Raw genomic sequence first — 16,913 nt, forward strand, 5'->3', positions numbered from 1 at the left:
CAGTTTTGATACGGCTTGCTCAACGTTGCCCGTCGGTTAGCTTGTTTGCACGGTGCGCAGCTAAGCGCAAATGGGGTACGCTGCTTTAAGCCTCATTTGGCTATTGGCACGCATATTATGCTCAGCTCAGTTAGAGGCACATAGATTTAGCGTGTTAAACCACTGCTCAGCTACGGGCACTCATTTTGCACCAGTTAAACCACTGCTCATCTACGGGCAGATGCACTCACTCCGTTAAACTGTAGCTCAGCTATGGGCACATCTGGCATTTTTTATTCTTATGTTACCTCACATTTCTTCAATATAAATGGGCTATTTCATTACATTTTACATAAAATGTGGTTTTATGTGTACATATTTGTCAGGGACTTGTTTCCTGCTTATTTTTCTAAAAATAAAACATTGGTGTTGTGGGGGGCTCGAACCATGAATGCCTGCTCTTCAGCTAACATCTCTACTGCTACGCTATTGCTTCCTGGCTTATTTTGCATATTTAGTTCTTATATGCTTTCCCACTGACTGCTAACTGTAGCTGCGCTTACGGGCACGCCCAAGACAAACGAAGACTCACGGTTAAACATTTTTACAATTTAAAAAAAATATATAACATGTTTATTTATATGTTTTCTGTTCATAGTCTGTGGGGGCATGTGTTGTGTTCTGTTTATTCACATTTCCGTGGACTCTGTCGTGGGTGTTTACTTTGGGAACTTTTCCTCTTCTGGGGCATGTTAAACACAGGGCTCGGCCTACGGACACGCCCCCTACTGTCTTACACGGACCGTGTTAGCCTTAAGTGTGATTCAGCATGCTCTCATGAATATGCAGAGTATGCTGACATCACTCCATTTAACTGCAGCCTCGGTGTATGAGTTATAACTTACACTGAGGCTTCGTGAATCCTGCCCCATGTCTTCATGGGTTCTGTTTAAGCAGCTTTATTTTATGCAAACACATCACAATAGACGTTTACTGACTTTAACTTAAGTAACTTGTATACAAGCTAACTGCTGTAATCACACATGCTTACTCTGACTGTACTCTCAAAATGGCACTAGGAATGGCACGTGCTTGATATTTATATGTGCACTCTCAATCTTTGACATGCTACTTAAAGATACAGTACATAGCACCTGCTCTCTAACCTACAGTTAGCACAAAGAGCTAATACTCCAGCATGTTAATGAGCGGTTTTCTGTGGCAAAGATATGGGGTTTGAATCTTTCCACCTTCATTTACCTACTATGTGTCCCTGAGCAAGTCATTTAACCAGACAGTGTTTTGGAACAATTGGGAAATTTGGGACAGGCTCCTTAATTGTCTCCAGGACTGTATGTTTAGTAGCTGTGAACCTGCTGTCATTGTTTGCCATACATTCCCTAGGGCATAGCCTATCTAGTTTAAGAAATGTTAGGGCAATATCATGAGCACAGCATTTTTAATGCAACATAGGCAATGTATTTTTAAAATCAGCAGGCACTACATTTGTAGATGAAGCACTGAAATGCAAAGTTGTTTGCCTACAGCAAGCTCTCCATTAGTAATAATTTTCTTTAAGGTTGAATTATCCAGATGACTTACTTCTGGAACAAGTGTGCATATTTGCTTAGCATGTGTTATCAGGTGGTTAATAGTTCATATGATCTCACAAATATTCTTCTGTTTTAGCTGCACTACATATGACTGGATTGTGTGGTATGATGCTGGTGATCTTTATGCAATTTCATGTAGATCATCCAGATAAAATACATGCACCCCCAGATTTAATAGACACTGTGTAGGAAGAGTGTAAGTCCTACATGGAGTGTACTGTGACCATGTCTGCAGCTCCCCCTCAGCAGTGTGCCTTGCATATTAATGAAGGCACACAACTGAGAGAGATCTGTGTACATGGTTACAGAATCAGTGTAGGGGGTGTGTGACACTGTCCGCAGATGAGTAACACACCTCCAGCACTGTTTGCCAGATGGCACTTAAATAAAGTTCTTTTGTGTGCGTGTGGTGCGGCGCTTACCAATAGACATGAGCTGGATAGAAACCCGATGCATTTAATTAGTTAAGAAAGGTCAAGTTTAAGCATAGTTAAGCGGGTTTAAGCGACATGGGCAGGTGCTCAGCAGTGCTTAAATATAACAGAGCTATATGGAAATGTAGAGCTGTAATCACCCTTCCTTGGTTGCTGAATGGTTAGAGTCATGGCCTTTATGCAGTAGGTGCATGGTTCGAATACAGGCCATTCAGCTTTTACATGTGATAGGAAAATGCAATAAAAATATTTTTTTTATTACATATACATTGACATTTGTTAACCAGGTTAGTCCAGCTGGACCAGAAGCCCATTTGCAGTGGAGACCTGAGGATAAAAGCCCCAGTTACACACAAGTATCCAATACATTAAAGTCACACTCTAAGACAATGTAGTTAAATGCATAAGGTTAGGAGATCTAAATTAAAATAGATACACATGATAATAAAGTATCATTAATGAACAACTACTTTCAATAATTTTTATTTTAATTTATAAAAAAATCTGGTTTACCCATAGCTAAGCTCTGCTAAGCCTTGCTCAGCCAAGCCAAACAATACTTAAAGAGGGCCTGTTTTAGCATTACTTAGTAATGTGCAGCTCTACTTAGCTGGTTTGGGCATTGCTAAGCATTTGCCAGTTTAAGTACTGATCGACCAAGCTTAGTGGGTATGTGCAGTGCTAAGCTTTGCTTAGCATTTTTAAAAATGGTTCAATGGCAGCAAAGTGTGGGAAAACAGCCTTATTTAAGCTGAACAGGCTGGAATATAGCCAGAACCTGTTGGAGTTTGATCTGTGTAGGAGCTATGGCTGGATTTGGAGAGGGTGCCTGCTTCCGAGTGCAGCGGTGGGGCATGTTGGAGTCCAGGGTCATAGTTGAGCTCCTCATAAAATACCATGACAACCGGCTGCTGCAGGACCAGAACCAGGGGTCCAAATTCAAATCTTAGGCCTGGGACCAGCTGGCACCACTGCAACTGGCATCCCCCGCACTGGTGAGCAGGTGCATCATCACCACTACAATGACCTGAAGAGTAGGAAGGGGGATCTCTTGGCCCAGTGGATCCAAGATGCTCAGGGTGGCAATGGGAATGGTAAGTATAGAAAGCATTTATTTTCCAAAGTCTAGTATGAATATCTGACAGACAGGTATGCATAATGGTGTGTTTCTCTCCCTACAGCTGCAGAGGAGAGAGCTCGCAGCCTGGAGTCCCATACAGGTTGCCTGACCAGGTTGCACCTAGAGTGTGGTGAGTACAGATATATCCTGCAATACATAGAAATATAATTAAGAAAGAGTACAGTAGTGACTGCCAGTAGGTGTATTCTGTTTTGAGTGTACTGCAATGATTGTGTCCATAGACCTGGACTGATATAAGTGATTAATGCCAGGTACAGTTCAATATACATGAAAGCATGAAACCTGATAATGTTCAGGCAAGAAATATACTACTGCATTCATAATGTTAAGGAATAACAAGTGTATACTGTATTAATAAATGATGTTCTGGTGGTAAAGTACAACTGGATTCATAATGTGAAGGGAATAAATTATCTGCATTCATATTTTAAGGAAATAAACTACACCTGCAGTCAGAATTGTTAAGAAAATAAAAAAGTTAATGCATACATTTTGGAATAACAGCTGTATTTCAATGTCTGCATTATGTAACATTTTCAACAATAAAAAAAAACTGTAAACTGTTTCATGTCACTCTTAATAATGTTGTGTGTATTTTGGGCTGTTGGTCAAGAAATTGAGTATTATAAGGGCTGTGAAGTAAACGTGTATAATACCATGGCGTGACTGATGGTTGGGTAATAAAGAACTGTTTTGCTAAACTGTAGGTGCGGAGCTGTATTACAAGATATACTGAATTATATTTGGTCTGCACTATAAGATCTGAACGTTGAATAGTAATGTGTAAGGTATTATAGTGTGTTTCCCTCAGGACTGTCTTGTGTTAACCTTTACATTTCAGCTATATGCATTCCTGAATGTAGTTATGCTGATGCAGGCAAGTATGGAACTGTAATAGCTGCAGACTGCAAATATACCATCTGTAATTATATATGGGTCAGGTAGCCAACCCAGCACCCTGATATGGTCTGTACACATCACACATATTCCAATCCACTAGGGGATAATGTGTACACCTACATTCCAAGTAGTAATACATAGTTCACCTACTATCTCTGTCATGCATGTAACTCATGCATGTGTGTTCAAGTGTCACTGCAGTCTTGTGTGGAACTCTACCTACATTACCACGTCAGACTTTGTTACCAGGTGAGCTCTAGGCACATATCAGACAATCAACACACAGTAGTGGCTCAGTATCTCAGTTTGCTAAATGATATATATGTTGTTCATTTTTCCACACACAGTCTGGGGTTCGAATCCAGGGGCAACTACTACTATATATTTATAGAAACAGACAAGTACTACTGAATATGAATAGAAACAGTTATGTATTGTTATCAGATGCTCTCCCCACAGGAATTACAGGTAAAAAAAAAAATATCTGTAGTAGCTGTTCCAATGGGATACTAATTTGTATGTCCAGATGTACTGGTGTGTAAACAACATTTCTCAGCAAGGTGATAAGACTTCATTAAATTCAACATTCACAAATACACTACTATTCCAAGTTAATAAGACAAATAAAATTGTTTATTGTTGTTACAGCGGAATGCCTGGTGTGTCTGTGAATGTCTGCCGATAATTTAACCCCATGCCTGCCAAGGACAGCAGGATACATATAAACTCTCTGTACTATGCACAATGCATGTCTCTCAAGTGTCACACTGTCATAGATAGTGATCACTGTTGCCAAAACCCTTGGATGCAGATTTAACATCCAGTCAGAGTATGTCAGTAGCACACTCACATCAGTGCACTGTACACCTTGATAGTCATATATGTTCCGCTGACATGTAATAGTCCCCTGGAGTTGTGGACCTATAGGTGTTACAGCTTGGCCCATACTGTGTCATGTGGATAGCTTGAGAGGTATGTATATGCTACAGCAGATATTGGGCACTTGTAAACATAAAAGTGAAGGCAGACCTGTAGAGTTATTGTTGCAATAAATATAAGCCTATACTGTTGTTAATGGAATGTCTTTCACCCCAACCCTTATCTGGATCACAAATATTATTGTTATACTATGGGTATGGTTTCCATTTCATATATGCTGTTCTCAAAACCTTATGCTGGGCCTTGTGTTTTATTATTGTTCTATATTACAATGGTTACATACTAGTATATCTTGTTGAAATACTGATGCTATTGGCCTTTTGTCATAATGGTTACTGGCATGCTGTTACAATACTGACTGTTATTCTATTTATTGCTGTGTGCTGTATACTATGCAATTTTATTGTTCTGGGTTAATTGGAACACCCATGTATGCTGTTACAACTAACATTTAAGTGTTCTGTGCATGCATAACCTATAAACTTTGAAAAAACCTCAACACCATAGCATGAGTGAGTAGGCAAGTACCTGTGGACCCACCTACCCCACCTCATCTGGCAGTGGCACCGGGTGCCAGGATGTCTGGGACCCAACCTGGAGCTGCCCACTCTGCTGGTCAGCGAATGGGTGGAACCACCTCAGGAGATGGAGCCCTTCCCCCCGGGCATGGGTGTAGGGAGGGAGTAGTCACCCAGCAACAGCTCCCAGGGATGGTGCGTAGGATTCATCAGCATGATATGGACAATCAACTGCATCAGATCGAGGGCAGACTGGCGCACCTGGAGGGGCAGGCTGGCCCTGGTGCGCAGCCCCCAGCACAGCCACCTTTGGGGCCGTGAAGGAGCAGTGATTACTGCCCATGGGTGGGGAACTCAGTCCCACTGCTGCCATCTGGGGGCACTTTGTCCTCCAATTCCACAACACCCACCCTGTCCTAGGTGTTTACCCCCCTCATGTGTCATACACTGCCCCTGTCTGCCATCTTGTCTGTTTACAAATGCTACCTCTCCTACCCAACGTACCTCCCCACATGTACCTACATCCCTTCCCCAACATTCCAATCTCCTTAAAAAAAAAAAACCCACACCTACACTGCCATCAATCAAGCATCACAGCAATTCATTAACAAAGTTACTCCCACACCCCTCCTGGGATGTGAGGCTCCAAATTCCAAATTGGCCACAACATGCACAGCTATTACTGTGCAAGAAATGGAGAGCTATAGTCCTTTCCTACACCCATACTGCACATCCCTACCTGACTTTCATTATCCCCCCCCCCCACTCACTGCTTGCCCCATTTCACCACTTTCCCATCACCTTTTTTCTTTTGGAAATAGTGTGGTTTAAGTGGGCTAGGTGCTGCTTCGCATCATGGCGCGTCACACAAACCTGCTTAAAACTGCTTTAATCGCCTTCTATCTGTCGGACACTGTTTTGCACATCAGTAATATTATCTCCCTGCCAAGTCTCAAACCCGGGACCATGCCAACTATGACATCATACATTAGCCAACTTGGCCACCCAGCTTTCAAGACAAACAGGTGTTTCCATAAACTTATCCTGTTTATCAGTGAGGCAAAGCAGAAAAATATTCAGCCCTTGCCAAGTTTCAAACCCAGGACCCCATCAACTACAGCACAGTGCATTAGCCACTAGGACACTCAGCTCTGAGGAATAGAAGCATATCCTTATTGCTAGTGACACACTGCTTGTACATATAATGGGACAAATGACAGTGTACGTGGGAATGTGATACAAACATCAAACCAGTACACAGACAAATAAATGTTGATGGTAGTATGTAAGGTCTAGGATATCAGGTAGAGATGACAACTGCAGACTGCTGCAAAATGTCCACATTTGTGACACCTACATTTGGCACACCTGTCAGACAACATATGCTGTGTGCTGACATACTGGCAAGTTAGTACACATTGAGCTTATGAAATCATGACAGACAGTTCAGTTTCACACGTTAGACACAACAGACTGTCTGCATGCAAATATGTCATGCAAATGAACCTGCTATAGTATTGACTCCATAGCTCAATCTGTTATATTCCTAGCATGGTGTACATTTTTCCACCCACAGTCCTGACTGCCATTCCAGGGTGTTGCATGTCAAGTACATGGTTGTCAAAACAATTAAATGACTGAGCCATGCAATTTTAAGCACACATTTCCTCTGCTACTGCAGTCACTGCCACCCATATTAGCACCTCAAAGGCCTGTAGGTTGGGACACACTTCACAAATATGTATAGTTGTCCAAAATGTCACCTACCACTCTCTGCCTAGCACTTTTACATAACATATCTACTAGAGGCATATGCCTCACCTGGACTGTTATGGGTACCCCTGCCCTGGCTATGCTGCAACAGAGCTGACACTGCTCCCTCACTCACATGTACAGCTTGCTGTCCCACAATTTGTTTGCAATCCCCGGTATGGCTCCTGGGCAGAATGCAGCAGCTGCAGCTTGCAACATATGCATTGGTATGTTCAGCTACCTGCTACAGATCTACCATACCTCCCAAACACCTAGAACAGGGAATACACACAACACCCATACATAAAGGGGTGGGGGAATGGTCAAGTGACAGGGGCATGTGTCAAAGTCTTCCCTTACAAACATACACAGCTGATAGACCAGCAGCTACTGCAGCAGCATGCACATTCTGATGCAAATGACATATGACACTCACATCTGTCTCCTTACTGACCTCAACCCATATTGTTAAACAGTAAACTGACATATAATTAGAAAGTCTGTTCACAATGGCCAAACAGCATGCAAAACTGTGGACATAACACATAAATTCAAACCATGGACAATATTTCAACCTACCCTCTGTGATGCTGTAGTCCCCACACCTCAATAATGTCCTTCCCACAAGCCAGGAAAAGGGTAGAGGCCTACATAAACATCTCAATTACAGTACTGTTTTGCCATGACTTTGGTTAATGAAAATGCAACACAGCTGTTCTGAATGCAATTAGCATGTCTGAGCCACAGATTAGTGTACAGGCAATCAGCTGTTTATGAGCATTACCTACAAGAGGCAAGCTTCTGCCTATGCTACACAGGTCAGTGACTTTCTATGATGACAGACTGTGCTATCGTAGCATTCTACAACAGCATTTTTGCACATAAAGGAGTACAGCACTATACAGGTATGTAATAGTATTCCCCATATAATTGATTGTAGTTGGGGGGTGCAGGCATGGGAAATAGGGATTTCAACAATATAGAGTTCCATGGTAAATATCTGAGAATTACAGGTCACTGTTAGTCAGCTGTCCAGCAGCTACAGGCTTCCCTTTTGGCTCTGTCTGCTGTGACATAGATCAGGCAGCATCTATTCACAGGACCTTGACATGTATACATATTTCACACACATAGGCAATACAGAATAGGGATGCCACCTTAACAAATGTCCATTGTGGGATATTTCATGAAGTATTGTGAGAGTTGGCAGGACAAACCATACCCATGACAAATACAAAGGACAGGACTTTTCTTGGTATGCCAAAATGACATGTTATTTTTGTAGCATTTCCCTAGTTTATGCTATGTCTCAGCATTTTAAGGTGTTTTGGATGTAAAATGACTACTTTATGCAACTATTACACACGTAGGAGACTTTAACACATGCCCTCTGGTCAAACATGGACTGCAACCTGCACAGTGGGACAGGTGTTGGCCCTAACGGAGATATATGTACACGTACGTACACACACACACACACACACACACACACACACACACACACACACACACACAAATCACACACACAAATCACACAAATCACACTTGAGAGTGGAACTCCTACCTATTTAATTTGTACAAACTACAGTGCTACATACATATCATATGCTCATGGAGCTTATATGTTTTTGTAGTGTTGGACACTACTATTCAAGTAGAGGACATTTGCAGGTGTTGCAAAGGTTGTCATTGGGAGGTTAATAGGTTTGCCCAGGCCCTTAAAATGGTATAAATTGTTGCACACAAACACATGGGATATACTTCACACACAGAGTTGCCACTTTTGAGATTAGAACCCCTACCTATGCAGTTGTATGTACTATAGTGCTACGTACATATCGCATGTGCCACTGAGTTTATGTGCTTAGAGAGTGTCTAACTGGGCATCTAAGCTGGATGACACAAGCAGGCCATGTAAAGTAACCCAATGCAGGTTAACAGGGTGGAACAGTCCTTAAAATGTATTGGTATTGCACACACAAAGTCAAGACAAACACACAGTTGCAAGGAGATATACTTACACACAGAATTACCATTGTTGGGTTTTGAACCACTACCTGTCTAGCTGTATACACTATAGTGCTACGTACTTATCGCATGTGCCACAGAGCTTACATGTCAGGAGAGTGTGTAACTGTGCATTTAAGGTGGATGACATCAGCAGGCCCTGAAAAGAAGGCCAATGGGGGGTTCACAGGTAGGCACAAGCTTTAAAATGTATTGGCATTGCACACACACACACACACACACACACACACACACACACACACACACACACACACACACACACACACAAGAAATACACAGCTGCAAGGGGATACAGTTGCACACAAACTCACTCACTGATTTGCCATTGCTGGGATTAGGACGACTACTGATTTGGCTAGGTATACTATAATGCTCTGTATTTTATCACATGTGCTGTGGAGCATATACATTTGGATAGTATCTGCCACTGCTGTTGTGGTGGATGACATCAGTAGCTGCTGACAGGGAGGCCACTGTTGTGGAGGACACCAGTTACAGGACCATAAAATGAGTAACCATTGCAGAGACAGGACTGTTGGGGTGTGCATTCCACTGTATATGGAATATATACACAGACACACACATAAAGTGGCTGATGTGAGATTAGAACCTCTACCTACCTACTATTACACACTAGAGCTCACCTCACTATTTGCCCACACCACAAGGTTACAATCGGTGTATGAGTGTCTGCAGCACTACATCACACTATGCCTTTCTGGGTCTCTCTCTCTCTCTCTCTCTCTCTCTCTCACACACCTTCTGTCGCTCTATATATGATATATAAACTGTATATATAAATATATATATTACCTATATATATATATATATATATATATATCTGTGTGTGTTTATATTAACCTCAACAGATCCAGATATATTGTATATGTGCCATGTACAGATAGATAAGGGTAATTGTGTTTGATGAGGATAGGGGGAGACAGTTAAGGTATACATAGCTGTGTGTATGCACAGAGATATATGGACATCACAGTTGTATAGTCAGATGTGGGTTCAGATATGGGCTGAAATTAGCTAAGTGTGGGAGCATGCCCAGTATGACCATTATAAATTACAATGGGAATCCAGGCCAGACCTACCTGTACTCCAGTCCAGGATTTTTTGTGGTACAGCCAGTTGTCTGCTGAACCTGATGAAACAGTCTGGCACCTCCCTGATATAATGCCCAAGGGATTTCCTGACTGTGTGCTGTCCATAATATCTGACCCATATCTAGGGTGTGTACAGAGTGTATTGGACTGAACAGAGTTTTGCATAATATGTCTGGTGCATTTTACATAGCATTGTGATTTCTTGGTACGTCAGTGGCAGATCATTATAGACTGATGTGAGGAACAGCTGACAGACATTTGGGTTATCAACCCCATGCACTGCAGGGAACCCATGCCATTACACAAACAAATCAATTCTGCAATTTTACATTGTCTGGCCAAATGTTACTCCTTACCCTTATATGTGGGCCTTTCTCCTGCCCTTCTCCATTTCCTGGCTATGTCCACAGGTGCTGCTCTATGTAGTTATACTGTGACTGGGATAAGAGATGTAACACACACAGGGTTACGCATTTCCCACCTCTGACTGTACCTGTTTTGCAGGTTGTCCAGCACTGTGCCCCATACATCTGCTCTGGTCCTCAGAAGGCTTGTGTTGTACTGTTAATATAATGTTGCATGCTGGCCATACCTCTCAAACTCTAAGACATTTATCTGGACAGGGTCATATATAACACTGGGACATAGACCCAAACATGGGAACAAGATTTTAATATTGCTCTTACAAACCTAGACAGTTGGTAGAATGGTTTTGTATTCGCATGCATTTCACAATAGGTATGAAGTCTGTATCTCAACTGTCTGTCATTAGTTTCTCACAGTAACCTTTATTGATTTGCCAATAGTTTGCCAGAAAACTGTAATGTTATGACACACAGAACAGATATGTGAACCATAAATGTGAACATTCTGCTAAACTCTGTACATTTTTGAGGTATGGACGGTGCCCACTTACTTGTTGTCATTACCGACAGTTACAAGACAGCCTTTATATCCTGGTGCAACACTAACTTGTTACAACATGCTGTTGTACTAGCCACCATATAAGTTACTCTGAGCTGTGTATTGTCCGTATCTGTTGCCCCCTGTCCCTCCATTCTCTCTGTCTTTTTTTCCAGCTTTCTTGCAGTAACTAATACTGACATATGGACAGTCTGTAGAACTCCTAACATAGGTGTAGCTCACATGCAAAACAGTAGGTTCAGCCAGTCTCGAACCATGTACCCCATCAACCATGGTAATGTACTTAACCACTAAGCTAGAACAGCCATCAGACATTGTGTTTACTTTCTGACATTATCAATCACAGGCAAACATAGCACTTCCACCCCTGCATATTGGGGAAATGGTACATATCACCAGGTTGATTGAGACAGGCCAGGGATTGTGTGTTTGCAAGGTAATAGCAGCAGACCATACTGTGACTGCAGTTGTATGGGGACAAGAGTGAGTTGGGAGCAGGGGACAGTCAAGCATCTGTCCTGTGACCCCACTGTATGTTATTCCCTCATAGTGCAGTGGGTTTTGCTGGCTTGGGGTCTACTGCATATTATGGATTGGCCAGTATTGGACAGAGTTCCTGTTGTCCCACATAGCCGTCAGTTGTCTGCAGCTGTCCCGGTAGCCCACTCTATTCCCTTGCATACATGCGGCAGGTTCATACATATGCTACCACAGTCTACTACCCCATTCATTTGTTGTAAAGAAGAGTGACTTACCTTGTGCCTGCAGCAGTTGAGATAACAGTGCTTCAGGGTTGAATGTCAGATGCATGCAGTACACAGCCAATACATGGTAAGGTAAAGGTTGTGTGCTGTGGCTGGCATCCTTTTTACTATGTATGCGAGTCAGAGTGAGATGTCAGTCCCTAGGACCCTAGGTTGGGCCAGGGCATACTGGGCATATGTACATCTGCCTACAGGGATAGGCTCAAGGGGGGTCCTCCTCCAAGTCCCCCTGTGGCTGTGAGGACCTTGGCACTGGTGGGGGAATGTGTGTCCCTTCCCTGTGATGTTCTTGCCACAGCAGTTTCTGCAGGATCATATTGTAAAGCATGGCACATACCGTGAATATGTGTGCACATGAGGCGGGAGAGTACTGCAAGACTCCACCAGACATACCGAGGCAGCGGAACCATGACTTGAGCAGCCCAAACACATGCTCTATGATGTTCCTAGTTTGTGCATGTGCCTCATTATGGCATTCTTCAGTAGGCTTGTATTCATTTCTGATGGGTGTCATCATCCACAAGCCAGCATTTCCCCACTAGGTGGCTGTATGGGATGCCCCCCTTGTCTAAAGTCTGGTACAGTTGTGAGGCATGCCAGATGTGGGAGTCATAATAGCTGCCAAGGCTGCCAGTACACACATTCATGATAATGCCTTGGGCATTGCACATGACCTGGCAGTTGGAGTGATACCCCTTGTGGTTGATGTAGACCCTACCCTCTTCACCAAGTGGTGCTTTGATGTGCACATGAGTGCAGTCTATAGCACCCAGTACCTCAGGGTAGTGTGTTACCTGGTGGAAGAGATGAATACTGCTAACCTTTTCCTCAGGGTTGTGAGGTAAATAAATGCACTCACTGGCATGTGCTTGCATGGCACCCAGGAACTGGTAGAGTACCCTGGATGCAGATGCCTGTGAGATCCCCATTATGTACCCAGTTGGTCTTTGAAAAGTACCTGTAGCTGATATTCTAAGGGCTACACATACCTTTGTTTCCACTGGAATGGGTTCCCCTCTGTTTGCTCTGGGTCCAAGTTGAGAGCGGCAGAATTATGCGAGTTCTTCTAGTATGTCCCTGTCCACCCTGTAGCGCTCTACAATCACCAACTCATGTAGCCCCTAGGTCAACTTGTGCCTGAACACTCTTCTCCTTCTCATTCTGGGCCTATTGTCAGCATCATCATCTTCACCGACCTCAGCCTCAAAGACATACAGATGTTGCAAAGCAGTATCAGCCCCTAGCATTTTGGCAGTTAAAATTCCCAAGTATGTATTCCAATGGTGCAGAGTAAGTGGGAAAATCAGATTGTAGGATGTATGCATACTTTATAGTGGTGTGCTGCAGTTGCAGCCTGTGTGATTGGCTCATTATACTGCATTCCACCTGATAGGTATATCATTGGGGGATTAAATGGGCCAGTGTCTTTTTAACAGGGCTTATCAGTCATTTCTACTGGATTAGCTTCCCCTAGCTATTTCCTCATTTTTTTTTTAAATTCTTTCACTGCTAGGCACTAGGGCATGGCATGCAAACCCACGGTGCTAGCATAAACAGTGCTCAGCAGTTTTGACACTCCCCCAACCATGGGCACACTCAGTGTTTCTTAAATGAGCTAAAACATGCTCAGCAGCAGACACCCCCCCCTGCTTAGCTGTGGTTAGCCGAGTGCAAACAGACACCTCTGAGCTCCAATCCGCTTAAACATACTATGACACACCCCCTTTTGATGTCAGCTACCTGTTCTGCCACTACCTTTTAAGGTTCTAGCCCTACCATGGGTTTTATCTGCAGACACCATTGCCCTTTTTGCTATTCAGTAACCCCAGCTCATCTACATACAGATAACCGAGTATACCCTGGATACTTTGCTACTTCAGGGCCTGCCTCCATAGCAACCACTGGCACCTGCCATTATAATACTCTGCATGCTGGGCACTATAATGCAATATATTTGCAAATGTCTACTTTTTAATTTTTTTTCCATAATGGCATGTTTGTGCATTGCTGTGCACTGCACAACCATAATATATGTATTAAAAATATATATTTTAATGATTTGCATTGCTTTCTGGACCACTTGCCATAGTTTTGGCCATTTGCATGCTTACGTTATTATATCCACCTTTGCTAACGCTTTTACAGCCCCTATTTAAAATTTATAGTCCAGTACACAGTTGCTATCCACGTACATTCCCTACACCAACATGGCACATACATGGGTGACTTTCTGCTTGTGGAATCACAAATCAACCTCATTTACTTGGTTTTCACCTGCTTACGAGGTGATTTGCATTTCGCAGACACATCCATGTTCGCATGCTCATGCATGCCCCTCAGCCCTGTTTCCTGGATCACTCGGCAGTCATGTTCCCTTTTTGGGCTGTAATACTATGCCTACATGGAGATTTGCTCCATGTAGGCTTTATTGAATTCTCTCAGCAATTTGTTTCTTCATAACAACAAAGTGGCTATAAGTGCTGGTGAGTTTGGAGAGCTCTTTGTGAATGAAAGTACCTTATGCTCTTATCTGTCCATTTTTAAACAGTCTTTAATCTGGCTTTACAGGAGTGGTGTGCATGCATGTGAGTATGAATTAAGTTGGAATACTTTGGTAACTGTGTGTTTGCATAATTTGAAATATGTGACTTTGCTTATTATTGTTTGCAATTTTTTTACACGTAAATCTGAGATGGGTGCAGTCAGAAATAGAACTATAACTGCAGGGTTTAAGGGATGTCAGTGGATAAAAATGATTGACCCTGCTGAGCTGATGAAATTAACACCATTAGTCTGTCTTTTCAGGAGTGGTAAGTATTTGTGTAAAGCAAATTGGCATACTTTACAGTGGCCATTATTATCACAATTGGACACGTGTACATAGTTTAGAAAAGTGTCCATAATTGAGTACAGGTATTGGTGGATTATAATGACAGTAGTTTAATTGGCCTTTATGGTGAAGTTTTCTGAAATGGTAACTTTTGTCATTATTTGTTCATAAATTTTGTTTCACTGCTTACTTGAAAAAATGTTCAATGCTACAAATTTAAAATGCATGCAAACAAATGTTGCTGTGGTACGCAAGAAAAAAACTCATTCAATCCAATGGAGCTCAGGAAGTTTGCATTGTAACTCCCAGTGGGTGGAGTCTAAGCCTTTTGGCAGACTCAAATTATGCCCTCTCATTTCAAACACATGTTCATATCTCTGGAACCATAGAGGTTATGAAGGAAGTAAAAATGGCAAACCCTTCAGCACAAACTATTTTTTATAGCGGTAGTATTATTTACGTTCTATGTCTTAAACTGAATTTTATAAGTCACAGTAAATACAGGAGGGGGAATTCAGTAAAGCTTACATGGTCATTTTTACCATGTGTATATCATGGCGTAATATGTACAAGGGCACAAAAAGTTTTAGATTCAGTAAATTCCATGTAGGGGCACGCAAGCGCAAACATGGGAAGTTGTGTGGAATGCAAATTACAGCATAAGTAGCTGAATTTTATGATAATGAAGCAAAAGTATATGGTGGAGTGATTAAACATCCTGTAATGCAACAGTGTAGTCTGTGTTCGTATTAGCGGTTTATTCAAAAAATATCCTAATATAGCCACGGAAAGGAGTCTACATGGAAGCAAGAGCAAGTAAAACATGACATTTTTAGAGAAATGACCTTAAAATGTAACACCACACATATTATGACCTAAATACACAGGGTGGATGATAGAAAATCAGTAATAATAATAATAATAAAAAGTCCTTGCCATGGCATAAATGCAACTTTGCTCCCCCACCCCCAAAAGAGGACTATATTAGTAAGTAATGCAGGCTGCTAAAATGGTTACACCTCATGACACAGACTATTATATTGTAATGTAAGCATATGCAGTATATAGATGATGGATTATAGTTCCGTGGGGGTAGCCACATTCTTTGATTTCCTGTCCTTGCCTATTTAAGTGGTACAGTGTGAAATATTTTCTGCTTAAAAACCTCAGCTTTGGCCGGCTAAGAACTTGCTGTATTCAACTGGATGTATAAGAGAATTTAAGTACCTTTATCTGCACTTTTTTTTCCCAAAAAATACAGTATTTAAATTGATTTTAACTGTGTTGCAGGAATATTAACTGAACTGGAAGTTTTGACTCTGCTCTTCAGTTAGTCCCACCCACACTCCCTGTTTTTTGTTTTGATGTTAATCTTAGTGGCCTTGAAACTGCCCGCCCCTCTTGTAAATTTGTCTTTGGATACTCCTTCTGGGCCCATCTCATTTGCTCACTCAATTGAGTGCAGTGAGATCATATTCTGATTTCAGGCACTCCTACTGTGTACAAAGAGAGCATCTGGGGAAACAGAAAAAAAAAAAATTAAGCTTGTTTCCTGCCTTTCCTGTTAAGTGGTATAGACTATTTGTAGGCTTCTGAGCCCCCAAGCCCTTCTGTGTTGGAGGGAAGCCTTCTAGCTTAGTTTTTTTTTTCTTATAACTAGCCAGTTTTCTAGTTTCAGCACTCAAATCTGTTTCTTTGATCTCAGCACTTGTTCAGAAAAAAAAATTCATCTGCTTTTACTGTACTTGTGTTTCTACCTACTTTATTTTACTTTTGCATTATCTTAAAAGTACTCAATTGTATTTATTACTGCTTGGTGTAACTCATTCTAAGCCTTTTGGTTTAAACACATGGGCTTCGGAGCAGTTGTTTTGCACTGAGAGGGTTTATGGTCTGCATTGTAGTGGCAGAACAGGTAGCTTACATCCTTCTAGGGTGGGAACTGCTGATTGAGGGCTCAGTGTCTGTTATTCTAAAAG

Source organism: Protopterus annectens, chromosome 12.part0 (genome assembly GCF_019279795.1).
Source record: "Protopterus annectens isolate FY-2018-M chromosome 12.part0, PAN1.0, whole genome shotgun sequence".
NCBI lineage: Eukaryota > Metazoa > Chordata > Ceratodontiformes > Protopteridae > Protopterus > Protopterus annectens.